We start from the raw sequence: 27,431 nt of genomic DNA on the forward strand, positions 1-27,431 counted from the left end.
TAAAAGTTTTCAGGTTTCATGACCCTGGCATCTCACTGGAACTACTTACTCTACGTTCGGAACCGGTCAGAACTCCGACCACGGGACTCGGTGAGTAAGCTGATAGCTTTACATCCACCACACTACTAGCAAGTACTTCATACAACTTGGTGTCCAAAAATCCAAACTATCCCTTTAACACCGGTATGTGTGTGTGCAAGTAGCTCACATCTCTAGCAAAAAGTTGACACACAAACATGCACACGCGCACACACCCCTCGTTCCTGTGCGTTAATCCCCCCCCTCCCTCCAGCTGTGCAATCATCATTTAAAGGTGTTGTCTGTATAATTTCTGTGGATTATGTGATTAGGAAGCTATTGTGGCAGATTAATGTGCGAATGAGGTTAACCCGTGATGAAATGGCTTTTGTCAGCCTGTGCCCTCTGCAGGGTATTCTAATGCTTTGTCCTTGTCCTTGTGTGTGTGTACATGTGTGTGTGTGGAAGAGAGAGAGAGAGAGAGAGAGAGACAGGTGTAGGCCAAAGCCTTGTAATCTTTAAGCCTACGTATTTATTTATGATCATATGTCTCGATTTATTCCGTTAATGTGCCGGATTTAACCCTCACCTCACTTAAACTCTCCTCATCCTCTGTCCTCCTTTCCTTTTCTCCTCCCTACATTAACTCCATGGAGAGAGACCGGGGTGACACAGCTCAGAGCAAGAGCCGTAGTTGGATCTAGATGGAGCCTTAAAGAGAGGAAGGCACGGCCGTGGCAGAGCCTGGAGCCAGCTGTCACAAATAGAACATTTAATAGTGTCTCCCTTTCTCTCCGTCTCGGCGGAGCTGGTCCGCTGTCGGCTCAGGTCATCCCAGATAGGACTCTATCTTAGGATGATCTCACTGACAGCACCCACTTTAGACTAATCACTCCATTTAGACTGGAGTGGCCCTGAGGTGGGAGGGAGAGAGAGGGAGAAAGAGAGAGAGATGACAGAGATGAACAGTTACTACCCCGCAGGAGGAGAGGGAAATGAGGGAAGATCCGAGCGAGGGAGACGGATTGTTAAGAGAGAGAGAGAAACGACAGACCGATACTAAATGAGAAGAAAAGAGAGATGGCAAGCAAGTTTATTTTCAGGGCCGCATGTGAAGCATAATAATTGTTAATTGGAATGAGAAGTGTTTTGCTAACCTTGGGATGTTTGTGTGAATATTTATGTCAGAGTCTGTTTATGCAGCCTGACTGTTTATGTGTGTATGTGGAGGAAACAGGAGGAGGAGCTTTAAAGGTGAACATTTACCCAGATTGCACCCATCGGATCATTGTGTTTCTTGCTATCACTATCCAGGAAGTAGTCCCCCTTAGACTCCGCCCACATCTATCTTCAATTTGACTTACCAACTGGTCTGTTATTGTGCTCATTATCAGCCATCTCCTCAATATTGAAGTTTCTAGGTTGGATTAGTAATGCCAGAGACAGAAGAATGGCCACACAAAATTGCAACAAACATGGATGCATTTGACTCATCTGTTTCCATCCCATGCTACAAAAATGGTCCTTTACAAAATGCTTTTATGTCGTCATTATTCACCCGCAGATATTTCCCAAGACTGGCTGGATGCTTCAACTCTATTTGTTGTTCAAATTCGTTGCTGACGTTCGGACTTGTTCCTCAGACCCTTGGCACAATTTGCATAAAACTGTGAGATTTTTTCTGTTGGAATCTGAACTGATTCATTCATAAAACTCCTTCGAATGTTCATAAGAACTGGCCTCAGCAGCACCGGTAGCTGAATTGTCTGAATTGCTAGCACCATTAGCTGTGCCGGACGCATGACGGGGGCTGTGAAGCTTCAGCTGCCGTGAAACACACTAACTGCAACTCTCAGTACCTTTCAGAACGTGAGCAGTCTTTCACTGTCTCCAGAGTGAACTATGTTCTTGTTCATGAGTTGCAAATGTATTTTTCTCCAGTTTAACAGACATTAAGTTAACTGCTCTCACCATCAACAACTGTTTTATGATGTCGACCAGTTGGACACATCCAAAACTGATTTGAAAGATTTTCATAACCTTTTCTTTGGATTTCCCCTAGACAGCTTTGGATTCTCCTGAGCGGTCTACAATAGTTTTGTAAAAGTAAAACACCTGCTTTCTGTCATCTGTTCAATATTATCTTTGACAAAGAATCAACTTAAACCTGGGACTTTAAAACAGTAATGCAGGGTACACACTGCAAGATAATCAAGTTGATTTTGGGCCTGATTTCCCCCTTCCAACAAAAGTAAGCAAAGTCCAGATTTTTTGATGGTTCTAAAGATTATCTCCGTTTTCCGGTGGCGTGAGGTATGTTAAGAATCATTTTACTTCCCCTGATCTGCTCGGAAGAATGTCGTGGCCGCTCCGATTTCAAATCGTAAATATTAAACATGTTCAATATTTATGATCCGATAACCTGTTGTGTGGGGGGAACCTGAGGACAGCCGAGCATGCACTCAGCGGATGGCAACTCCAAATATTCGCGCCGTCTCCATGACTTCATCCAAATTCCAATGTTTGTTTACCCTAAAGTCTCGTTGTACTGCGAGAGATTTTGCGAGATTTCCAGTTGTGAGAGCCGGGACCTTGGTGGTTGGTGAATGGAATCTGTTAGTGTGTGCTGTTTTGGTCATATCGTCGCTCTCCACACACTATAGGAAAAAAACTGTTGAATATATCATTATGTGTGTCATGTGTGGGGTGTCATCTTGAACATCTGTTAAGGTTTTAAAAATCTTTTAGTGTGGGCCAGACTTAAAGCTGGTTAGCTTAGTTAGGGTCACATGGTACAAGAAGCAGGAACCTGGGACTTAAGACATGACTGCTCACCTTGTCTTGACAGTACCAGTGCCTTCATCATATTGTTTCTACAGAGTACCTGCACACTGTCTGTTGACAGAACCCTCTGATCCCTGATGGATCCGTCTATTCCCCGGAGGCCTCTGTGTGTTTGTGCATGTATGTGCTCTTTTTACTGTATGCCAGTTAATAATGCACAATAGCTCCATCCCTCCCCTGTGTTCCATCCCGTCCTCTCTCGCTGTGGAAGATAACCTCCACCTGTCACTCCTCGCCCATTCTTCCCTCTCTCTCTCTCCTTCCATCCCCGTGTGTCCCTATTCATGCAGAGTGATGGAGTTGCTCCGACTTGCCGATGCCTTTCAATGCGGGCAAACACACACACACACGAACACAGAACACACACATGTTCACCACTCATTTACCTGACTCAATGCCTCTATTCTCTGCCTCCAAATTGACCGTTGGCTGGACAGATGGACGGGTGACCCATGGTGGTCCCTCTCTCTCTCTGCTCGCTCTCCCTCGAATACACACACACACAGAACACACACACACTCAGAACGCACTCACAGGAACAAGACAACACAAATATGTTGTCCCCCCCTTCTTTTTAAATTTCAATTGTCAATTCTTCCGGCCCTTTTTCTGTCCCTTTTTCTAGTGCTTAAATTTAACCAACTGTTAAGTACCTTTAATTGGTTGATTTTCAGAGATAGACTTTAGATCGAGTTAGTTTTCTTTGTCGTTTTATCTTTGAATCTATTTTTAAAACTCTAAAACTTCTAATTCTGAGTATATTGACACACTGACAAAAGGAATTTGACTCTGGTTCTTTTCCGTGGTGGGAATCACCTGATGCCCGACATGACCCACACCTACAGGCAGTTTAGATTCACCAACTAACCTAACGAGCACGTCTGTGGACTGTGGGAGGAAGCCGGAGTACCTGGAGGGGACACACGCATGCACGGGGAGAGCATGCAAACTGCACACAGGAAGGCCCACTTCGTCCCAAGCAGGGTTCGAACGTGGAACCTTTTTGCTGCGAGTCGACAGCGCTAACACCACTGTGCAGCCTCGCAATCTGTCCATCTCGCTCATTCATTTCTCTTTCTGTCATAAAAACCATAACAATGAATGTAAACTTGTAGAGTTGTGCTCTATTACAGGTATTCTGACCAGCACAACTTTAAATACATTATTGTTCATAGATACATTTAAATGACTAATGATGACTCCGTCCTTGACCTCTGCTGACCTCACCAGAGAAACACACAGGATATATAGTAGACAGAGGAGGCTGTTTTTAAAAAAAAAAATCAATTTTAAAGATGAACTTTTACATAAATTCTACTTTAATAATTATGAACTTAAAGGTCAACACTTTATCTGTTTATCTATACAGTATTGCCAATGCAAAATAGTGGGTACTAAGCTGTATCGTTTTTTCCTCCATCCCTTTTCATGAGCTGTAAATATATTTATTTAGACTGTAAGATACATTATAGAAGTACAGCTGAAGGAAACTAAGCAGAAATACACATTTAGTTATTCTATACACATTAGGAAGTATGAAAATATGCATTTTCAATGTCTTTTTTGGTCCAAAACCCACAAATATTCAATTTACAATGAGAGAAGCAGCAAGAGGCGCTTGTTTAGCTCAGTGGTTAAATTGCGCGGCCCATGTACAGAGGCGATAGTCCTTGAAGCGGCGGCCCCGACCCCAGACCCTTTACCACATGTTGTCCCAACTCCCTCTTCCCCTGTTTCCGACACTGTCCACCGTCCTCTCTTTCTCCCAATGAAGGCATAAAAAGCCAAAAAAACTGAATTTTTGCATTAAAAAAATAACTAAAATAATCAGCAGATTGTTAAAATAGTTGCTGATGATTTTTCTCTAAGATACTTATAGATTATTGTCAGCTTAACAACAAACACACATTGTCTCTTTACAGGTTCTATGCTATTGCACAGTGCATGATATTTACCCTGCATACAGATCTATGAAGGGAAGAAACATACAACATGTGTGATATACCTCTGACAGGCCTGGCCTCGACATGCCGCGTGTTGGCTGAGCTCTTTATCATACATAACTGTGGCTTTGTCAACAGTCTGCGGGCCAGATCTTTTCCATCTGAGGTTAATCCCACAGAGAGAGACGGATCCCAAACCTGAATATTACCGCAGCTCAAATCTCCACACAGTCAGACGCCACTACTCACATCTCACACCTTCACACGGAGGGGTTTGCATGTCAAGATAAGTGGAAAAGGTAAAGGGAGACAAACACACTCCTGTGCAGTACACTGAATGGCGGATGCACACACCGCATAAACACTTATGCATGCGCACAGGAAGACACACAGAATGGAAACACACACAGACACACTGGCAGTGGAGCTCATCTGTGTGGTATCTGCTCTCTTCTCTCTGCAGTAGGCAGATAAGTGCCATAGTCAAACCAGCGAGGGAGAAACACTGTAGTAGATAGGCCCTGTAGCTGCACTCCGTACTCCCTGCGGTGGCTCTGTGCATGTTTGTGTTTGACTGAGGCTGAAACGTATTCTAAAATTTACGGAAATCTTTTCTTCCTGAATTTCAGTCATTTATAGAGAAAACTAGGTGTTAGATTTGAGTCAATAAAGTTATTTGTAAAGCTTGTGTCTGTCTACCTGCCGTTTTGCTACAGAAGCACTGAAGCTGTTAGAACACTTTATCCTGTAAGTACCACACCTTTGCCTCGTTTACGAGGGGGATAATTCAATAATCAGCAATTCAATGGCATCCATACAATTACACAGTTCAATATTATTTAAACCAAAGTTAAATCATCAACTTTACCATCGTCTTAGACATACGCTTTTATTTTGAAATTGCAGCACGTCTTTGTTTCCCTCCAAGCACCAGGTAGATAATGAAAGCCAGCACAAAAATGACTTTTTATTTGTGAAATATTTTGGCTTTAGGTTTATTAATCTTTGGAGAGGTTAGTATCAAATTGTAGAATCGTGACTTGCCTGAAATTCTCTGATTCTTTGTCTAGAGCATTTCCAATCCTTTACACAGGGTTCTTCAGAGCACCAGAAATAACTCTTAAACCTAAAAATGTTTTTGTGTGCATTAATGGGCCTTACATTTCCCACCCTGCTTTGCCCTCCTCTACGGTGTCCATATCTCTCCTCATTATTTGTATAATCATGTGTTTACTGTTTGCACAAGGATTAAAAGGACGAGCCCAGACTGCTAACATCCCATAATGAGAATGAACTCGGTAATAGCCAGATAGCTGGTTGGCTGTTTTATAGTCTCATCTTTGTTTTGCCTCTTTAGCCTGTGATCTCTGTGCTAACACAGTTGCATAATTTGACTCTAAACTAATTTCTCACATTTTTTTGTCATCTGTGGACTGAATAGAAACAGTATTGTATGTGCACTTTTATACATTCATTACATACGTGCTGAAGTAGAGTATAACAGCACTTGGACTTTAATGTGTACCACTCCTACTTAGGTTTTCTGCCTGCTGCATTGTTACAGGAAGACAAAACGTTTTCTTGTGATTTACTTGTTATTAACGTGTCTCACCTTTGCCCAAATTTGTACATCATGATGCAGATTTGTAAGAAGTAAACATTCAAGCTTTGTCAGATCTGTCCTCAAGAGGAGAAAACTACTTTTAAAATGCTCGCTTGTTGAATGGAGGTCGGATCGATCTGATGCATTCGAGGAAGTCGGGAAATCTGAATCGGCTTTCGTGACAGCGTCAAGGGAATTCATCTCAAGTCAAATTTTAGATCTAGAACAGATTGTTAGCTGAACTTACATCCAGATGTCTGTTTGTAGAGATTAATAAGAAGCTAATGCGCCGCGGCATGCTGATACGTGATTGGTCAATATTACTTGGACTACAAACATGGACTACAAACAGAAACCAGAACACTTGCCTTCCCGGTAATCCACGTCCCTGCCTACAGATTCGTTGTCCTGGCTCCTGCAACACAATAATCGTTAGGCTGGCGCCAAATATCGATATTTAAATTACAAATAAACGGCTCTCTTAACAGATGTCCTTGTGATTTTGACTCACCGCGTCACTACTTCATGACGTGATGGCGCTTATGACATGAATGAGGGTAACGTGAACGGAAATGAATTGGCCAAAGAAGAAGTTAATCAGATATTGTGATGTATCATTATACGATTGTCTGAAATATATCAATTATTGCAGAATCGCTGTATCGTGATTTTATTTTTATTGTGGGCCATGGATCGCGCGTCGTATCGTGAGTTACCGTGCGACTCCCGCCTGTTTTGTTAAATGTGCTACTGCTGATGACTCAGTCTTTGCTAAGTGCTGCAAATGTGCTTCATTCAACCAAGTTCAACCAGTGTCCTGATCTCGCATTGAAAGCCATTGAAACCACGAATGATCAAAGATTTCAGAGATAGATGAGCGCGAGGATAAAATGCTGTTTTTCCACCATAATGCTTTTCTGCAACGATCCAACAGCAGCTTGTGTGAACCGCTTTGATTTCTTCTCCAAGATTCTGCCTGCCTCTTTGCACTCGTGTGACCTGATGTGGTATCATACAGTAGAGCACCGCTCTGAAGAGCTCCATTGATCTGTACGCTGACCGATAGACCCGTAGACTGCTGCAAAGCCCTCTGGGTAATAAAAAAAAGTGGCAGCAGTTTATCTCCTAGCAACATACACTAACATCATCCTGAGGTCTTTCTTCCTTCTTTCTGTGTCACACTCTTTTATTTTTCTCTGCCTCCGCAGACCCAACAAACACTTGAGTAGACTCCTTTTGACTGCCAGTACTCCCCCTGTGTGTGTGTGTGTGTGTGTGTGTGTGTGTCCCTCAGGGGTCCTTGTGCATGTCCATCTCTGTGCTTTCTACCATGCAGGATAAAAGCCTTTCAGCTGTGACTGCTGCCAAATCAGCCCCTGCCACACCACCGCAACTCCACTCCAGCACCAGTTAACTATCACACTGCTGTCATTAGAAACAGAGTGTGTGTGCATGTGTGTGTTTGCGTGTGTTAGAGAAAGAGAGATGTGGAGGATGAGATAGAGAGGAATAGCGGGCCCAACGATCTGGGTCACAGGATTCAGACGAGTGAGCATCAGTGATATGTTTCTGATCAGGTCCACTGGTGTGAACTGAGTCCACACAGCAGCAGCTAAGAAAACACTCCGGATAGACTCGATGTGAGTGCAGGGTTCAGTGGAAGGGGCAAATATGGTGTATTATAGGCTAGCTTTATCCACTCACAATCAGACACCACTTAGAAAGCATCTTGCTTCCTGAAAGGATGAACCCGGTGGCAGTCTGTGTTTTCTTTTCTTCAACAACTCTCAAGAAAAGACCGAACCCACCTTTATTCATGAATCTATCACAATAACAGTGCTACCTGTGTGCTTGATACAGCTTATTCCTCCGTGTGCGTGGACAATGACATTTTGTTCTCATAACTAATTCTTTTTATGAGAACGTTAGGTGTAGTGAATTTCAAGTCAAACTAGACGGATCAGCCATAACATTATGACCACCTGCTTATTATTGTGTAGGTCCCCCTTTTACCACCAAAACAACCCTGACCCGTCGAGGCATGGACTCCGCTAGGCCTCTGAAGGTGTGCTGAGGTATCTGGCACCAAGACGTGAGCAGCAGATCCTTTTAAGTCCTGTAAGTTGCGAGGTGGAGCCTCCATGGATCGGACTTGTTTGTCCAGCACATCCCACAGATGCTCGACTGGATTGAGAAGTCAACACCTTGAACTCGTTGTGTTCCTCAAACCATTCCTGAACCATGTTTGCAGTGTGCATTATCCTGCCACTATGAAGGGGTGTACCTGGTCTGCAACAATGTTTAGGTAGGTGGTTCGTGTCAAAGTAACATCCACATGAATGGCAGGACCCGAGGTTTCTCAGCAGAACATTGCCCAAAGCATCACACTGCCTCCCCCGGCTTGCCTTCTTCCAGTACAGACAGGGGCCATAATGAGATCATCAATGTTACTCACGCAACTTTTCAGTGGTCATGATGTTATGGCTGATCGTCATATATTAAGGCTTACATTTAGACATAATGGTCAGGGGCACGGTCACTTTGAGTGACGGTGGGTGCTACTTGCTGTCTGCTAGGTGTCACTTCAGCTACAAGTTTCTCTTTGCCATATGGCCGCAGCGAAATTTCCAATAATGAGGCTTCAAATATGCAGTCGACAAACCAGTGGGTGACGTTACCTGTAAATGCTTCAGAAATCAGACAGTACTTATCAGTATTTATAATCAGACTTGTGCGTAATTTAAGTGCATGAAATTCTTCTTTAGACATAGTGGAAAGATTTTGATTTTAATTTTGAAACTAATATCTCAGTCACATAATTTGTTGTGTGAGAATACCATCCTCATGTTTTCTCCTGGAAGATGTTTGCGATTTCTCCACACTGCTGGTGCACACATGGAAACTCTTACAGCAGGATTACACATAACGTGAAGAGTATCTACCATCATCTGCTTACATGTAATTGGGGTTTAGTGTGTAGAGGATGGGCTACTTAGGGTTTAAGTTATGGCATTAGGTTTCATTGTCTTTAAGTTGAGGCCTTGTGAACTTTCTATTTCTTACTTAACCAAACAGGGTTTCAGTTGTGTCTACCATTAACATCCAATTTAAAGGTTAAGTGCACGCTTCCTCCTGTTATGTTTAAGGAGTTTAAGTTACAGCCGCCCCGAAGCATCTAAGTAGAAGGGTTAATGGGGCAGACTACATTATCTAACGGTTAAGTTAGCCACTTATGGTCGGACCAAAACATGTAACTTACAGGGTTAAGGGGGCGCTTCCACCCTCGACCTCCTCTACTAACCAGCTCATAATCCAGGTAGCTCGCCTGTTGACGACTGTGTATCGGAGGATGTAAGTAGCTTTACGTGGTTAAGACCCTTCACGGATCAGACTGCACTCCTGTTTGTCTCACCGGAGCCTTAAGGGTAAGATTTGTCACAGAAATGGCTATGATTCAAACTTCTAGTAACAAAGACATTAAAAACCAATCCTAACCGTATCCTTTTGTCTTCCTTAAGTGGAAAATAAAGCTCAATTAACAGTGCTTTTACAGATACGAAGATGTATCTTCTTTCCGCCTCCTGCGCAAGAATACTCTGTAAGACAATAAATGATTGGTAAAAATCCCGAGCAGGAACTCGGAGGTTAACAAAGCTGCAAAGAGGAGAAGGAGGAGGGGGGAAGGAGAGCTGACACGTAAATGGAGGCGAGAACAGGAGAGGAGAGAGGAGCGCTTTCTGACAGCAGAGGTGAGGGGTCAGATGTAATCAGCACCTCTGTAATTCTTCTCAGCAAGTCAATTCTCTGTTTGTTTGTTTTTAATATTCTCCCTCCTCCCAACCAGGCTGCATTTGTGTGTGTGTTTGTTGGGGGAATGAGGAGATGAGAGGCCGACTATCAGATGGTACGTGAGTGAGCGGTTAGCCTCCTTACAGCTCACGTTTTGGGTCTTTGATTATATATATTTTTTTGGGGGGGGGGGGGGGGGGGCACTGGAATAAATGGTTGTGGTTTTATCTGTGTGTACGAGTGTTTGACGGGTGCAGAGGTTAAGAAGATGCATTTGGTTTAAAATATCTCAACACTTCTTTTCTCTTTCTTTCCTGCCCCCTCCAACCTTTCCTGCTCTGTCAATCATTCTTGTTGCCACGGTGATGGAGAGGATTGCATTAACATGGAAATAACACATTAGGTATGCTTGAGTTTGTATGTTTGCCATATGGCATATGTTATGTCTCATCCAGCGTGTCTGGTGTTTGTGAGTTATGAGTTAACCCCATTTCTGTGTGTGTGTGTGTGTGTGTGTGTGTGTCGCACACACATGCACACACAGCTGTCATTAAAACACAGCTGACTCTGTAACCTGCCAGATGACATATGACCCTTATGCCCACAGTACTCTAACCTGCTCGCTCACAGCTGGCTCATATGAGTGTGTGTGTGTGTGTGTGTGTGCGTGTGTTTGTGTTTGTGTGTGTATGTTGAGCAGTCAGAGAGTGTAGTTGAGGAAACAACAGGGTTGATAATTGGACATGTCCGTCGAACACACAAGCGCCGTCCCCTCCCCACCGAGCAGCTATAAACATGTAAATGAGAAGACCGCAGCTCTCCTCCTCGTCCGTCCCCTCCATTCCATCACTCATCACCACGTCCACCTTACAATCAGCATGTGCAGGAGATCAGGACGTATGGTCTAGTTGGTCCTAGCAGGGACACTGTCTGACTGTGCTGGCAGGGGGGCTCTGCATGGTGATTTATATGATGGGCAGGGGGGGACAGCACGTCTGAGGACAGACAGGAAAGTGATGGACAACTTATCTGTTGGAGTAAGATTAAACATTAAACAATCCACGACGGTTTTTACGTGCTCGGATTTCAATCAGTACAAAATATAAAGGATGCCAATGAAAAGGAAACAAAATAAAATGTATCAGACTCCAGTTTCAGTCCAAAGTTTTAAACATTTTTGTACCGCAAAGAGGTCACAGAGAGGATATATTGTTAGGAGGCTGACAAACATAACAGAGCATATCTTCACTGGGCTACGTCATGTGTCCAATTTCCTGTTTGTCTTTAGGTTCAGACTTCCAAGAAAAAGTTTTTTAGAGATGTTTTCGGCCTTTTGCCTTTATTTAAAAGAACCGTGAAAAGAGAGGGAATATAGGAAAAAGAGAGTGAGGGAATGACAGCCGGAGTCAAACAGGGAACAGGAACAGATTGTGCTTTTACTTGAATATTAAACAAGTGTACAAACTGACAGGATCTTATGTTTATTAAAGTTCTGTGTGCTGACCATCAAAGAAAGGTCGGCCGTATATGTTAATTTATGTTTATTGCTGCTGCTGGATCACATGGCTGTGCGCGTGCGTGCATAATGCTGGACAGTGAATTAGTATCTGGGCAAGATTGTCGGTGCAGCAGGTAGTTATGTTTGAGGTTTATGAAAAAAGTACCTCCCAGTTCTGTGTGTGTGAGTGTGTGTCTGTTGTTGCGTGTATTAGAGAGAGTGCGCATCAGAATGAGGGCGCATGATATAGAGCTTGGTGTTGTTTTTGGTCCGTGAGCGGCTCAAGCAGGAATCTCCCTGAGGTGAAGCAGGCGTGTGTTGAGGAAGCAGTGAGCTTTCCCTTGCCTTTTGGCATCAACAGAGTATGAGCTTTGAGCCTCTCTTTATTAATACTAGACAATAAAATAACGTTGGAACTCTATTGTGCTGGCGGGAATGGTCAGAATCTTTGCTGGAGCGGATGGGAGTGGACAACACACATTGTGGGATCGGGCGGTAATGGTCAGAAATCCAACGGGAGTGGGCATGAGCGGGATTAGGTAAATAGTGTGCTTTCGCGTCCATGCTTCTGTCTGGAAAGAATATCAGTTACAACAGGTTACATTATTCCAACTGTTTCATCTGCAAATCCATCCATCCATTATCTATACCGCTTATCCTGTTCAGGGTCACGGGGGCGGCTGGGGCTTATCCCATCTGTCATTGGGCAAGAGGCGGGGTAAACCCTGGACTGATCGCCAGTCGAACACATAGAGACAGACAACCACACTCATGTTCACATCTACAGGCAACTTTGAGTCACCAATAAGCATGTCTTTGGACTGTGGGAGGAAGCCGGAGTACCTGGAGGGAAACCCACACACGCAAACTCCACACAGAAAGGCCCACTTCCTCCAGTGCAGCCCTCATCTGCATATATACAGATTTAATTCAATTAAACAATTAAATTTCATCTGGTGGGACAACAGAGATCTGAACAGACCCGACTGATTTAGTTCTAATCCTTTACTATGGTGCAAAGTGAAAGCTGCTCAGTCAGTCACATTCCTCTGTCTGTCTTTTTGTCACTACGCAGTCTTTCAGTCAATCAGGTAGTTAGTCCAACAACATTTCAGTCAATCTGGAGTCGGCCATGTATCTTGCTGCTCCTCAATAATAGGCAGTATTAGTCTAAGTAGTGTTGACTAAGTGTGCTGGTAGCAGTGTTGCATTTACACAGAAAAGCTTCCATCAGTATCCATACAACATCGGCAATTGTGGCGTCTGGGAGGCCACGGGAAAGGTAATTTGAGCAAAAGAAAATGACACCTTGGGGAAAAAAAGGAAGATCTAGCAGTGAAATAGAGAAAGTATAAAGAGAAGGAGAGAAAAACACATGGTGATTTACGCAAAAGTCCAAATGACGGGGAATTGGCCCACAGACACCTGACTGTGTTATTATATCACCATCAACAACGGCGTGCTCCTCCGCCGGGGGGAAAGCCGGCGAGGGGGCTGGAGAGAAAAGAAAATAAAAGAAATAAAATGAGTGAAGATCTCCCCAACACAAACAAACCCCCCCCAAACGAGCGTGTTTTCTTTTGGCTCGTGCAGCGAGTGCGAGGCTATCAATTCAACCTCCCTGTGGGCTTTTTTTTTTAAACGGCACCGTCGCTCGCCTCTCGCTGTTGTCGCATTGTTTGTTGGGGTCCAGGCGGGGCCACGCCGAGGAGGTGGTATCAAGAAGAAGAAGGGACAATTTGATGGATGTTTGTTGATATCTAGACCACTAGGGCTCTGATTGCCTAACATTAAACCAGCAATAACAGGCCAATCATCCCACTTACACCTCCACACGCCAAGCAGCCGAATTGGATCAAACTGGCTTTTTCTCTCTGTCACTTTCTCACTCATTCTCCGTCTCTCTCTCTCTCAGTCGATTCCTTGCTCTTTTCTCATCTCTCCTGACATGCTTATTAGCTGATATTGATCCAGGCTGGTCAATTGTCAGCTCCTCTCATCCGCACCGTATTGACGGCATAATCAGCGAGGGAGGAATGATGGAGGGAGAGACTGAGAGAGAGAGAGAGAGAGAGAGAGAGAGAGAGAGATGATAGGCAGATGAAATTTTCTGTCAGTGGGTAAATTATTGGCTGCTGGCTTGTTGACCCACGCAGCTACTCATACCTCCTGGACACACACACAAACACACACACAAACACACACACACAGTAGCAGGCTCATTCATGAAAGTGAAGTTAATTTTTGAATGCATTAAAGAATGTTTGCCGTAAAACCAGCCTTCAGTAAACATTGAGACTCTATTTAAACCCTACCATGATAGCTGTCGCTCCTGCTAATATTTGTAGCTAATGCACTCACTCTTTCTTTGTAACCTCAGTATTAACTCTTTAAGCAGCTGCTACATGTTGGAAGTTCAGCAAGCATCTTGAGGACCCTGCAGCTCTTATAGTACACACACCAGTGCGCAGAATAGAAGACAACGGGCGTGTGTGCATTTTGACCCACAAAACTGTGCTAACCTGGTTGGTTCACAGCAGGTCAATCAGTGAGGTTGCAATTCAAACAGACTGTTATTACCTTTGAATTCGACTTGTGACACGATGGATACAGAGACACCAAAAACTTGCTTGTGACCTGTGTGCTGCCGACATGTAAACCAACCTGAACCATGAGGATTTCATTGAGTGTGTTTCGTATTCTGTTGAACAATGAATACTGAGGAGAGGAAGTCATCTTTCCTGTACCTCTGGAGTTTGTACACAGGCATGTTGTTCTTGATGAGTGCAGCTCACATGGGGCCTTATTTACTCAGCCTTGTGTCTAAATTAGGTTTAAAGACTTCAAGGGACATTGTCTGATTTGTGTGTGTTTGTGTGTGTATGGGGGTGTATTATAATTAGAAAATGAAATCTCATTTGATAAGTGGAGTGTCACGTCACATATGCCACTTGTGTTGTGACTGTGCCACGGTCCCCTAGAGCCCCCTCCCCCTCCCCCTGCCTGCCCTGCCTCGCTGCCCAGCTTCAGGGCTCCGTCTCTGGGGAGAGAAGCAGCTGGCATGGCCCCTCTCTCGCTGGAGGGCTGGCGCCCATTTCATATTCTCCATAACGCTGTGCAATACACACACACACTTGCAGAAAAACACACACTCGCACACGGCTCCTTCTGCACATTAAGTTTTAATCAGGCACTTAGGCGGGCATCTGTTACGGCTCTGTCCGCGCGGCGCGTTAAGGACCTGTCGCCGCAGGTTACAAGCCCAACAGATCCGCTGACTGATAGACCCCTGGCCCACTTAGCGGCTGACGTCACTGCTGAATCTGCCTGGACGGAGAAATCTGTGTAACTGCCTGGTTGACCCCTAAATCAGTCAGTGGCATTCATTCAACACAGCAGTTTTTCTCTCTGTGATTACTCTGAAGAGAAGGCTTAACCATGAGAGGCTGGTAAATGCATAAAAATCGAGTTGATGCCATAGGCTGTGTATAAGAAGTGGCATAAGCCTTTGATTTCAAAAGTGATGGCAGTCATTTGGATAGCTGCAGAAGTGCATAAAACCTGCATTCTTTCTAATGGCCAGCAGGTGGCGACTCAAAAAGAAAACCAATTGTATGAAAGTTTATAAGAGAAACACTATACTTCACATTGACAAGTCACTATCATGGCCACCTCTGAGCCAGGAGACCTAACAATGCGTATCCCCCCTCCTATCCAAATGGGCTCACTTTTCGCTCCAAAAATTCAACATGGTGACAATGTTACCAAAAATGCCAAACTTGAGCCTTCAAAAGGGGGGTTCACAAACCAATGGGCCTGTGGTTGATGCCAATAAAGGATGATTATAAGATATTGATTGCCATGAATGAATGGATGAGTTTGTAGCACATGGCCGTCCAAAGTCTTTTTTCCAGTATGAGCTCAGATGCAAACTGAGTTGGGAGGTCTGGGTGGAAAAGATGTGTGCTAGACCAACCTTCCAGCGCTGGACCTGGATCACAGACCTGTATTTCCTCACCAAAAACACTCATATTGTGCATGTAAAGTGCAGGTATAGGTAGGTATTAATTAATACTGAATACATGTTGGAAGTATGTTTGCTAGGTAGCCCAAATCCAATCGTTTGTCTGCTGATAGATTGATCAGATTGCTTAAAGTCTAAAAACTCTAAATGTAGCTCTTCTTTCTTTTTTAGCACAACATACTAACTGAAATGGTGGTACAGTATCTAGAACATCCTTGACTCTCTATATCCTTCGTAACACAAACACATTTACAGCAGGGAAATTTAACCACTTTAACCCCAACTAGCACCAACATAGAAACTGAACTCCTCCTGACAAACAGGATCATGCTTGGCCAGAAAACAATTCTTTATATTATAGTGAATTCCTGGAGTGTGCATTCATATGTTGAATAACAGTCGCGCCTGTTGAAGGTTAAAGCTGCAGGCAGATTTAAAAGGATATCAGTTCACTTGATAAGCTGTACTACTATCTATTCAAGGCTACTCAATGTTGTGTTGAACACCTTGAGCTTTTATTCAGTATTTGTTCTGAGTGAAATACAGGAGAGGCATGATATCTGATGGGTTGTGTGTAGGTCGAGTGGAATGTATGCAAGTTTCTGTGTCAGTGTTTATAGCAGTGGCTATATACACCAATCCGCCATAACATTATGACCACCTGCCTAATATTGTGTAGGTCCCCCTTTTGCTGCCGTAACAGTCCTGACCCGTCGAGGCATGGACTCCACTAGACCTCTGAAGGTGTGCTGAGGTATCTGGCATCAAGACGTGAGCAGCAGATCCTTTAAGTTCTGTAAATTGCGAGGTGGGGCCTCCATGGACTGACTTGTTTGTCCAGCACATTCCACAGATGCTCGATTGGATTGTAATCTGGGGAATTTGGAGGCCAAGTCAACACCTTGAACTCGCCATCGTGTTCCTCAAACCATTCCTGAACCATTGTCACAGTGTGGCAGGGCGCATTATCCTGCTGATGGAGGCCACTGCCATTAGGGAATACCGTTTCCATGAAGGGGTGTACTTGGTCTGCATCAACGTTTAGGAAGGTGGTATGTGTCAAAGTAACATCCACATGAATGGCAGGACCCAAGGTTTCCCAGCAGAACAATGCTCAATGCATCACACTGCCTCCACCGGCTCGCCTTAAGTGACGCACACAGGCGCTTTCTGCAGTTTACAGGGGCCAGCGTAGGCACCCTGACCGGTCTGCAGCTACGCAGGCCCATACGTGTGCAGATGATTTGTATACCAGAAAAGGTGATAGAGGCTGATCACACACTCTTTACCAAAAAATCTGTTTCCATTAGCTTTCATTAATAGGACCATTTTTCCTCCATGTCTGGATTTAACAACCTTTTTTCTGTATATATATTTTTTCTCTTTATAAAATACAGCCTTGGATGACATTCAACAGCAATGCTCACTCTGTGAGGTAGCATTCAACCTAGCTAAATGCTAATGCGGATGGATAATTGGCGTAGCCACTGTGAAGTCACCCATTGGTTTCTGGACTACGTTTATTTCTGCTATAATAATGGGCATTTTCACATCTGCCGTAATGTTATTTATTGGCCTCTTGAGCCAGCCTCAAGTGGACACTCAAGGAACTGCAGTTTTTTGCACATGCACATTGGCACTACCACGAGCACAGTGAGTATATTAGCATGGTAATTCTGGACCATTCCCAAACCCACATGCTGACATGGCTGAATAAACATAAACATATTTAGAGCGAGAAATTGACAGAGGGAAAAATTACTCTCAGAAAAGAAATCAGAGAAAAAAGAAAAGAAAAAGATCCAAGGAGAGAAAGTTTAAGATGAAAAGAAACAGAGGAGCCCTGGAGAAGAGTTAGAGGCTGTTAGACGAGGCTGGGTCACCTTGGCAGGTTTCTCCATTGATCAGAGGAAACCACCTGCTTCCTCACACACACACACACACACACAGACACTGTATTGAGTGAAAAACCTTGCTGAATCTGACATGAGGAAGTTGGCAACTACCACATGAGTTGTTTGAGTGTGGCCGTTGGCATGCGTGCACACCACACACACATTCATACCCAGGACACCTCAGACATGTCTCCCCCTGCTCACACACCGGCTACACAAAAAGACACTCTGCACAAACATTGTCTTTCCTTTCTCCCTGTTCACACACACATTTCCTATTCCCATCTGTCCTACACACACACTCACACACACACACACACACACACCTTCCCCTGGGTTTTGAGGTGACAGTGACGCTGACAGTTTGAGCACGGGTTGGGTGTTTTTTTCTGCGACAAGTAAAATTAGTAGTCTGCCAGCAATTCTTTCTTTCTTCCTTGTTTTTTTTCTGACTGCCTGTCCACTCTTTCTCTCTCTCTCTCTCTCCGGCTGCTCTGTTCGCCGGCCCACCACATCGTTTCTCTTCCCCGCCGCCCTACACACACACACACACACACACACACACGGTTCCTCTCCTCTGTCAGCCTCTCTGTGCCGCCTGACGACTTAATAGCTCCCAGTGAGTGGATTTGAGCACTCCGCCTTTGTGTGTTTACACGCACTTGTCACGCCCGCAATATTCATATGGTGATGAGAAATATTCATTTCTGGAGGGGGGGGGAGAGACGGGCAGAAGGTGTACGGAGGTGGCCCACGGGGAGGGAGGTGAGGAAGGAGACGAGCGAGGAACTCAGAGTCCTGACACCTACTCTGCTCTAATGCGCTGATGCCCTTCCTGTCCACCGTCTCTCAATCTGTCCTCACGTCCCTGGATCCTGCTCATCCTCTTGTATCCTTCTCTTTTCTCTTCTTCGCCCTTTTTTTTCCCCTTTCTTTCCAGGCCAGAACATATGCACACCCTTCAGGTTATATCTGCTCATTCATGCATTCATACTTTGTGCTGGTTTCATGTCTTCATTGCTCTATTTGGAAGCACAATCTTCTGCTGCGGCTAATTGAGCTCTTGGCGCTTAAATGCCGCGCTCAAGGGCGCTTAAGGATGTAATATTACAGCCTTAAATGTACTTTCTGAAAAAATGTCTTCTATGTGCTCTACCTCTTAACTCTCCTCTGGATATTGTTTAAGCACTGACACAGAGAGCAGCGGTAGAAGAGGCCCAAAAAAGCTGGGAGGTTCATTCAAAGTAGGCCAAGCAAAGTTGGTATTTTGGTGGAACAACTCGGCACTTATAGACAATGGATTCTCTTGCAAAAACACGGCAGTTTCCAAATCGTCAAGCAATCAGTTTGGGGATTTCATCAATAAAAGCTTGAAGAAGAACTTTGCAGAGAAATCTGTCCAGAGATTTGAATCACATGCGTATGACACCAAGCTGCACAAAATAACATCGCACACCTCTACGCACATCAGACTGGTAGGCCAGAGCTTGTACTCTTTTTGCCACAGCGCCCCCCCCCTCCTTTTTCTTTTTTTAAGATTATTTTTTTGGGCCATTTTCGCCTTTACTGATAGGACAGCTGAAGAAAGACAGAAAATATTGGGAGAAGAGAGTGGGGGGTGACATGCAGCAAAGGGTCGAGGGCGAGAGTCGAGCCCGTGGCTGCTGTAGCCTCTGTATATGGGGTGCCTGCTCCACCAACTGAGCTAAACCAGCACCCCCTTTAAACATTTTATATCTATAAGAGAGAAATCAACTAACCTCAGAAGTTCTTCTGAACTAGAATAAAGAGTCGCCATGCACAATGGTGTCACGGCTTCCCGGCTCTCTTCTCTTTTCCAGAAAAGTTAGCAAGACAGAGTGTGTGTAAGATTATCCTTATGCGTGTGATGCTCCCTGACTTGGACTTTAAATATATGACATCAGTGATTTAACTGCTGCAAACTTTAAAATATGAGACACAATTTTACAGATAAGTCCTGTATTGATAAGGGATTGGCAGAGAGAGATGTTGACGTTCAGTGTTTCTTCTCTCTCCCGCTCCTCCCTCTCTGTCCTCTATTGTCGAGCCGCCGCTCGGGCCTCGGCTGCCACCGGCCCCCGGACTTATCTTGACACCGGAGCAGCAATCACAGGCCGGGAGATTGAGCGCTGTTTATTTTGTGTCAATATGTCCGCGACGACCCTAGGGCCAGAATGCAAACACACACACACACACGCGCGCACACACAGATTCATTCACGGCCTCAGTCACTCAATCACCCCCCTCCCCTGTTTAAAATGAATGTATGATATCTGGCCTTCACTGTTCACATCTCTGTCTCTCTCTCTCTCTCCGCTGTGTGACTTAATCTCAGTGTGGCTCTGATAGGAGCCGGCACCAATGCATTTTTATTCTCTATCTTTTATTGCTTTTTTATTCAAGACCGTGTGTGTGTCTGTGTGTGTGTGTGTGTGTGACGTAAATAGTCTCACTAACTAAGCATCATCGTCCGTAACCACTGGTGACCATCAAGCCAATGACAGGCCTCGTCTGCTCTGAGTGACAGCTGACATTGTCCCGGCCCCTGCTGGTAACTCGTGGCAACAAATTGGTCTTGTTGGGTGATGATGGGGTGACTGGTGTGTTGCAGCGTGTATATGTGTGTGTGTGTGTGTGTAGGAGGATGGGGGACAGGCAAATAGAAAGAATGAGGAGAGCTTATCCCTCCCACTCAATTACTGACCCTGACTCTGCGTGTGTGTGTGTGTGTGCTCTTCCCTCCCTCTCATCTCTCGGCTCTGACAGTTGGCTATTGTCTGCCTGCGTCTGTCACTTATCAAACAGTACAAGTCAGTCCAACCCTAAACATCACCCTAAAGTAAGATAGAAATAAACCTTTTTATCAGTGTGAGTTTGATAATCAGTATCTTAGCATAAAGCTGCTTTATTGTCCTCTCAGTAGCACTTTGCCCCATGATCCTTACGACTCTGCCATGCAGTTAAATACAGGTTTACACTCCCCGATTTTGCTTTTCAGTCTATTAGCGTCCTCTAATAGAAACGTTGCTGATTTTAAACCAATCTCTGAACCCCTCAACTATTACCTGACGACTACGTACCCTTTGGAGAGGGATGGCCTATTTTCCCAGGGCTCCAAGTGTAGCCAACAGATATCTAAAGTTAAAGTTAAATGCTAAAAAGGCTAAGACGTACTTTTCCAAGCTCTGGTCATTCTTTGAAGTCAGACTATCAACTTGACAAGCAGAAGAAGAACCATGCTGTTATATTCACTCCAATCTCGGATCCCATCAGCTATAGTCTGACAATGATATAGCCTCTGGGGGTGATTAGTGACTTCCCGTCAAAACTTCCTTTTCTGCGAATAAGAAATGTGATTGTCATTTACTTTAATTAACACGTCTTACCTTTGCCGAAATTTCAACATCATGATGCAGATTAGTAAAAGTATGTTAAAATGAAGCTTTGTCAGGTGTGTCCTCAAGAGGAGAAGAAAACCACTTTAAAATGCTCGCTTGTTGAATGGAGGTCCGATCGGTCATTTCTGATGCATTCCAGGAAGTTGGGAAATTGAAACTCTGAATGGCTTTTGTGACACAGCATCCGGGGAATTTATGTTGAGTTGAATTTTAGATCTAGAACAGGTTGTTAGCATGCAGATGTCTGTTTAAAGAGAGAAGCTAATTCCTCATACAATAACCGCTGAGCTGGGATGTCATTACGGCGCATTACGTTCCGCCTGCTTTTGCTCTCCACATGGACTGTTTTTCCTGCATACGCCGCAGCCTGCTGATACGTGATTGGTCGATATTACTCGGACTACAAGCGAACTACAAACAGAAACCAGAACACTTGCCGTCCCGGAAATCCACCTCCCTGCCTTCAGATTTTACATTTCTATGTAGAATCTGAAATTAAGGATTATCTGCACTCATATGCAGATGTCTGTTTGCAGGGTCCACTTAAAAGCTTAATTATCTATAGACAGTAGTTGATGGGTTCTGGATTTGCATTACAGCCAATGCATTCAGCGTCTTTGGCTCTACTAATGAACTATTTTCCTGCACACTACCAAAGCCTGCTCCAACACGATTGGAAAACACTACTGGGACTACAAATGGAAACCAGAATGCTTCCAATACCAAACAGTTTGTCCCTCATCTACAAATTCTGCATATGTGGAGTTCAGAGGAGCTAAGAAGGTGGAAGAGGCCACCAAGGCCGATATTCAAGCACCTGCAGTAGTTGAGGATAGCGTAGCTGTCTTTTGCCAGAAACCTCTGGTGGTGCTGCTGCTATAACTGGTCACCAATGGAAACTGAAGTGGATTCACTACACTGCAGCAAACTTCACCAAAGCCTTATTCTTCTGGATGAATTTGCTGAATCTACAGACAAACTTCAACCAAATCCAGAGGAGCAAAATGTCTGAGCATAGTGTGAAAACTGAAGCAAGCAGCCCCGGTGCTTTCTGTCTTGTTTTTTACCTTTTGAGCCAAAGGAAATACCAATGTCACTGCTGAGCTGAGACATGGAAAATGAACCGTAATATAGTTCTAAACATGACAATTAAATCATAAATAATGTCAAAGTACTGAAGGCTATTTTCTTATCTGATTGCTCTTTAAAACATGTAGTGATCTGGTCAGTTTCTGGACCTGGCATCCTTCTCCAGAGGAGCCCAGACAAACTCACAAACTCTCATACACACACACACACACACACACACACACACACTTCATGGGGACAATATCAAAAGTTCCAATCTGTGATATGAAATATTCATCACAACCCTCTGTGCCCGGTTACAGTGCCATGCTCTCTGTATGTAGCCTGGGTTGGATGTCAGACTAGTGATACACACACAATCTCAGTCACACTGGGTGTTAAAATATTCTGTCCTTGTTGTTGTCCCACCTCCTCGGCCCTTCTCCATATCTCTGTTTCAACTCAGTGTTGCTTTGCCTCTTTCCGACAGTCCCTCTCTCTCCCACTTCCCCCCTTTCCATCACATATTTTGACTTTGCCTAGTTAATTTGTCATTAAAGTGGTGTTGAATTCAAACATACCTTCCTCTTGAACTTCTCCAGTTGATAGGGCAGAGAGTATTGTCTTTTGAGAATTGCTGTGTATACATCTCTAATCAAAATGACAGTCATCTTTGTGATAGACAAACGTGCCTGTATTTCTTGGAATGGCTTTTGGTTTGACTTCTGAAGCGGGGTACACACTACAAGATAATCAGGCTGATTTTGGGCCTGATTTCCCCCTTCCGACAAAAGTAAGCAAAGTCCCGATTTGTTGATGGTGCTAAAGAGTCTCTTGCAGATTTTCCTGTGGTGTGAGGTAGGTTAAGAGTGATTTTACGGGGGCATTTACAATCCGATATTCTGTTGTGTGGGGGGAACCCCGAGGACAGCCGAGCACGCACTCTGTGGATTGACATGTGGAACGAAACGATTGCCAAATGGGAAGCAAGCTGACGGAAGAAGGAAGCACATCTCGTGCTGTAACACTTACAGCCCATGTTTACTCCGTCTCCACGACTTCATCCATATTTTTTTCTTCAGTAGTCCAAAAACTATCATCGCCATATTCCTGCCCGTCGTCCGCCATCTTTGTTTCCTCTAAAGTCAAGTTTGACCGCAAGAGATTTTGCAAGATTGCCAGTTGTGAGAGTCGGGACTCTGGTTGTTGGTGAATGGAATCTGTCAGTGTGTGGTGTGCTGTTTTGTTCATATCGCTGCTCTCCACAAACCATAGGAACAAAACAGTTTGATCTGTCATTATCTTTCACATTTTCAACATCTGTTCAGATTTTCAAAATCTTTTTGTGTGGGCCAGGTCTAACCTGACATCAAAGGTTGCTCAGAGAAGCTTGTAGCTTGCGTCCTTGTAGAAGGCAGTAACTGTAGTAATGAAACAGAGTAATGACCCAGCAAAACATAAGTTTAAAATATACACAGAAACTTCTTTATCAACCATATTTGACTGAGAAAGTACAATAATCAAAACGATTACTTTACAACGGCTTAGAGGAGGGAATATTCTTTAGTCTGTTCATTCTTTCTTGATTGTTAAAGGAAATTAAATCATGAACGGACCAAACTCCAATGGACACGAAATACAAAGCACTCAAAACTCAACCCAAAAATATTTAGCTAAGTAAGACCTCCTTCTCTGGTTTATTCATTGTATTTGTAGAAACACTTTTGAAATGGTTTTGCATAAATTCGTCTGCTTATTTGTTTAAAAAGGACACAGGAATGAAAAGTATTCCGAATTCAGTGTTTCCCGTATTCCACTTCAAACTCCGAGAAGAATTTAGTGTCTATAGAGCAAAAAGTGAAAGATAAAAATATTCATTTGTCTTCTCTGATAAGCTCATCTTTCTACACTTACAGTGCAGAGGTGAACATTTGCTCTACACGAGCACTCCTATGCACAAACACACACACGCACACGAAAGGAGAAGGAGGTCTTCTGTGCTACAATAAGTTGTGGGCCAAGGGGCCACATCCATTATGTTTCAGCATGGCGGTATGAGCGCTCCTTTGTCACCTGCACAATGGACACACTCTGGAGGGTGCACGGGTATGTGATTGTGTGTTTTACTTGGAATTCTGCAGACATTTTTTTTTTCCATCTACAGTTTTATTATTGCATTCCAGTGATTGTGCCTGTGTCCACCTTTGTGATTTTCTAGTTCTACTTCTCACATGTGAAAACCTCCATCTTCACTCACCTTCAGTGCAAAGACCCTCCCTGCCTGGACATTTGAAAAGAGACGCAGGGGAAATGAGGAAATGACCTGTGCTTAGCCACACAGAATGCTAGCTGTGCTCAGACAATCAGCATAGCATCAGCGGGACGGTTGAATAGAGCCATCATGGGCCCTGGGGAGCCGGTGATCTGCCTATGGGCTTTATAGGAAGAGGAGGTCCTGTGGAGCCACTGTGGGACAGAATCATGGATGTGTTACTAAGACCTTTATACTGAAATCTGCTCAGCCTTGCTCCCAATTCCCCCAGTGGCTGCTCGCTGTATTGCAGTGAATATTACCTCTGAAGACCAAAAGCATTTTTCTTATAAACAGCCATTATGACGATGCATCTGTGAAACTGTTGACAGGACAAACTGCAAAAAGTCTTTGGTTCAAGCAGGAAATTGCAGCGAGAGCCAGCAGGAGAAACACAACCGTGCTTATTTAGTGGGTAAAGTAAAATCAGAAGATATTAACTTTGTCGGACTAAACAGGCGCCATCTTTGGGTCCAATATCCAAGTCTTAATTATACACCAATCAGCCATAACATAATGACCACCTGCCTATTATTGTGTAGGTCCCCCTTTAACCACCAAACAGCCCTGACCCGTCAAGGCATGGACTCCACTAGACCTCTGAAGGTGTGCTGAGGTATCTGGCACCAAGACGTGAGCAGCAGATCCTTTAAGTCATGTAAGTTGCGAGGTGGGGCCTCCATGGATCGGACTTGTTTGTCCAGCACATCCCACAGATGCTCGATTGGATTGAGATTTAGAGGCCAAGTCACTCTTGAACTTGTTGTCGTGTTCCTCAAACCATTCCTGAACCATTTTTGCAATGTGGCAGGGCGCACTATTCAGCTGAAAGAGGCCACTGCCACAAAGGAATGTTCTGACACCTTTCTATCAGAACCCGCATTCACTTTTTCAGCAATTTGCCGCCCATGATCCTGTCGCAGGTTCACCGGTTTTCCTTTCTTTGACCACATTTGGTAGGCACTGACCACTGCGGACCGGGAACACCCCACAAGAGCTGCAGTTTTGGAGCTCTGACCCAGTCGTCTAGCTATCACAATCTGGCCCTTGTCCAAGTTGTTCGCAGCCTAACGCTATCCTCAACTTTGAGGATAAAATGTTCACTTGTTGCCTAACATATCCCACCCACCGACAGGTGCCATTGTAACGAGATAATTATTAACTTCAATCATCAATCAGTCTAAGATAAAAAACTATAACAGCGAGAGACCGCTTTCTTTTTGCCGCTGACTGCTTAAACTTCCATCTTTTGCGTCATCATGTTGTACATTGGTTGATGCCGTCATTGCGTTACGTTACATGCCCTAAAAAACAGCATAACAACGCATGAGCTGACAAACACAATCCCTCCTGAGATCAGTTCATATCGTCATGACATGACATCACAATATGCAAAAAGTATGCACTGGCAGACTCACTTGTTTTTTAGAGTTTGTCAGTACTGCTTCGTAAGTGAAAAATGAAGCATCTCAAACATAACTATCATGAATTAAGAATGTTGTTCAGGTTCTTTGGAAGGTTTCATTTTGAAAAGCTCCTCCTCTGTATAGAGTAAGGAAAAGCTAGAGAAGCAGGTAGACAGAGGTAGAGAGGGAGTCAGAGAGGGCTAAGTGGCCTTTCCTCGCCCTCAGGGTGTGCTCCGTTGGTGTCCGTGGGTGCTCTTTGTCCAGAGCTTTCACTGTGATTAGAGCGTTTGAGTTGACAATTCACTTAAGACCCCTTTTCTTTCTCTCTTTTTCTCTCCCAAACCTACAAGAAGCCGTCTCCCCTCCCTCTCTCTCTCACACTCACACACACACTCAGGGTATATTACCTGTTCTTGTAATGCAGTTAAGCTCAGCTAGAATCCTTTCCTCGTAATGCCACTTAATTCCCCATGTGGCAGCCAAGGTAACTGCACTGGGGGAGAGAGCGAGGGAGAGTGAGTGGGGAGGGGAGATGTGAAAGGTACCATCTACGCTGCTGCAGCCTGGTGGGCCCTCTCCATTGACACTGTGATAATGGCTCTGATTGCAGAAGAGTAGCGTGCCTCTGCCTGAGAGTCTCATGTAAAATACGGGACATTACGTAAAGGCGATGAAGACGTGGGGCTCGGGGGTGTGGGAGGGGGACGGTGAGGGAGGCTCCACCAGGATTAGTCCTACTGTAAAGCGACATTCCCTCCTACTGGGAAAAAACAATGGAGCAACACTTGATGTCAGTGTTCTGGAGAGCAGATCAGGTGTGTTTCAGGAACCTACCTGACTACACTGACGGGGAATAATGTTACAAATGATTGTCATGTTACAAAGGATGCTTTACAGTGTGGTTTTAACTAGTGTCAGACTGCTCTGTTAAACAGACTGATGGACTTTAACAACAAAACAGTTCTAAATAAAATAATTTTATCACCACTATTTGTGTACAAGAGTTATTTTTTTGTACCTCAGAGTTGGTTTAAAGGAGCAATTCGCCCCTGTAAAAAACCACTGTCAGTCAAAGCTAGTGTTCGCTGTAATCAATAGAAGCAATAGTCTACATTTCAAACCTGACGATTGTGAACGAGACATCTTAGGCGGGCGTCCTAGATTGAGGAAGTGTAGTTTAGCAAGCTCCCTGGCCTCCGCCAGATGACGCATTTTACGTAGTCTGGCGGAGGTTTTCCAGGGCCCATTGGAGAAGGGGACAGCGTCCTCCAAAGGCACAGAGCGAAACTGCATTTTTTTTTACCATAATGGCATGAGCTCCCCATAATAGCATGATAGGACTGAGGCTGAAAATCGGTGAACTGGCCCTTTAAAGTGTTTATTGTTGCAAATTTAAGCTCCATTAATGTTAGCGGAGTGCTAAACGCTTGGGCCGGTGGGGGAAGTGACTCCAAAACCAGGCTCTCGTTAGTGATACAAATCAAACATACAAACTCGAGTTAGTAAAAAGAGTCAAACCTCCCATCTCTACAAACTGCATCTATTAATCTCTTATCTTCTCTGGCCAAAAAATCTGTTTCATGCCTTTGCAAGCGCCCATGTTTCTTTCATTT

At 44.3% G+C, this 27,431-nt stretch overlaps 1 protein-coding gene across 1 annotated transcript in view; it reads left to right on the forward strand.

The window, feature by feature from the left end:
* The window catches only part of camkmt (calmodulin-lysine N-methyltransferase), a 117,107-nt gene that overhangs the window by 39,003 nt on the left and 50,673 nt on the right, over positions 1-27,431 (forward strand). The window lies entirely within an intron of this gene.

Source organism: Semicossyphus pulcher, unplaced genomic scaffold (assembly GCF_022749685.1).
Source record: "Semicossyphus pulcher isolate SPU_LCO1_2020_fin unplaced genomic scaffold, fSemPul1.0.p SCAF_12, whole genome shotgun sequence".
Taxonomy (NCBI): Eukaryota; Metazoa; Chordata; class Actinopteri; order Labriformes; family Labridae; genus Semicossyphus; species Semicossyphus pulcher.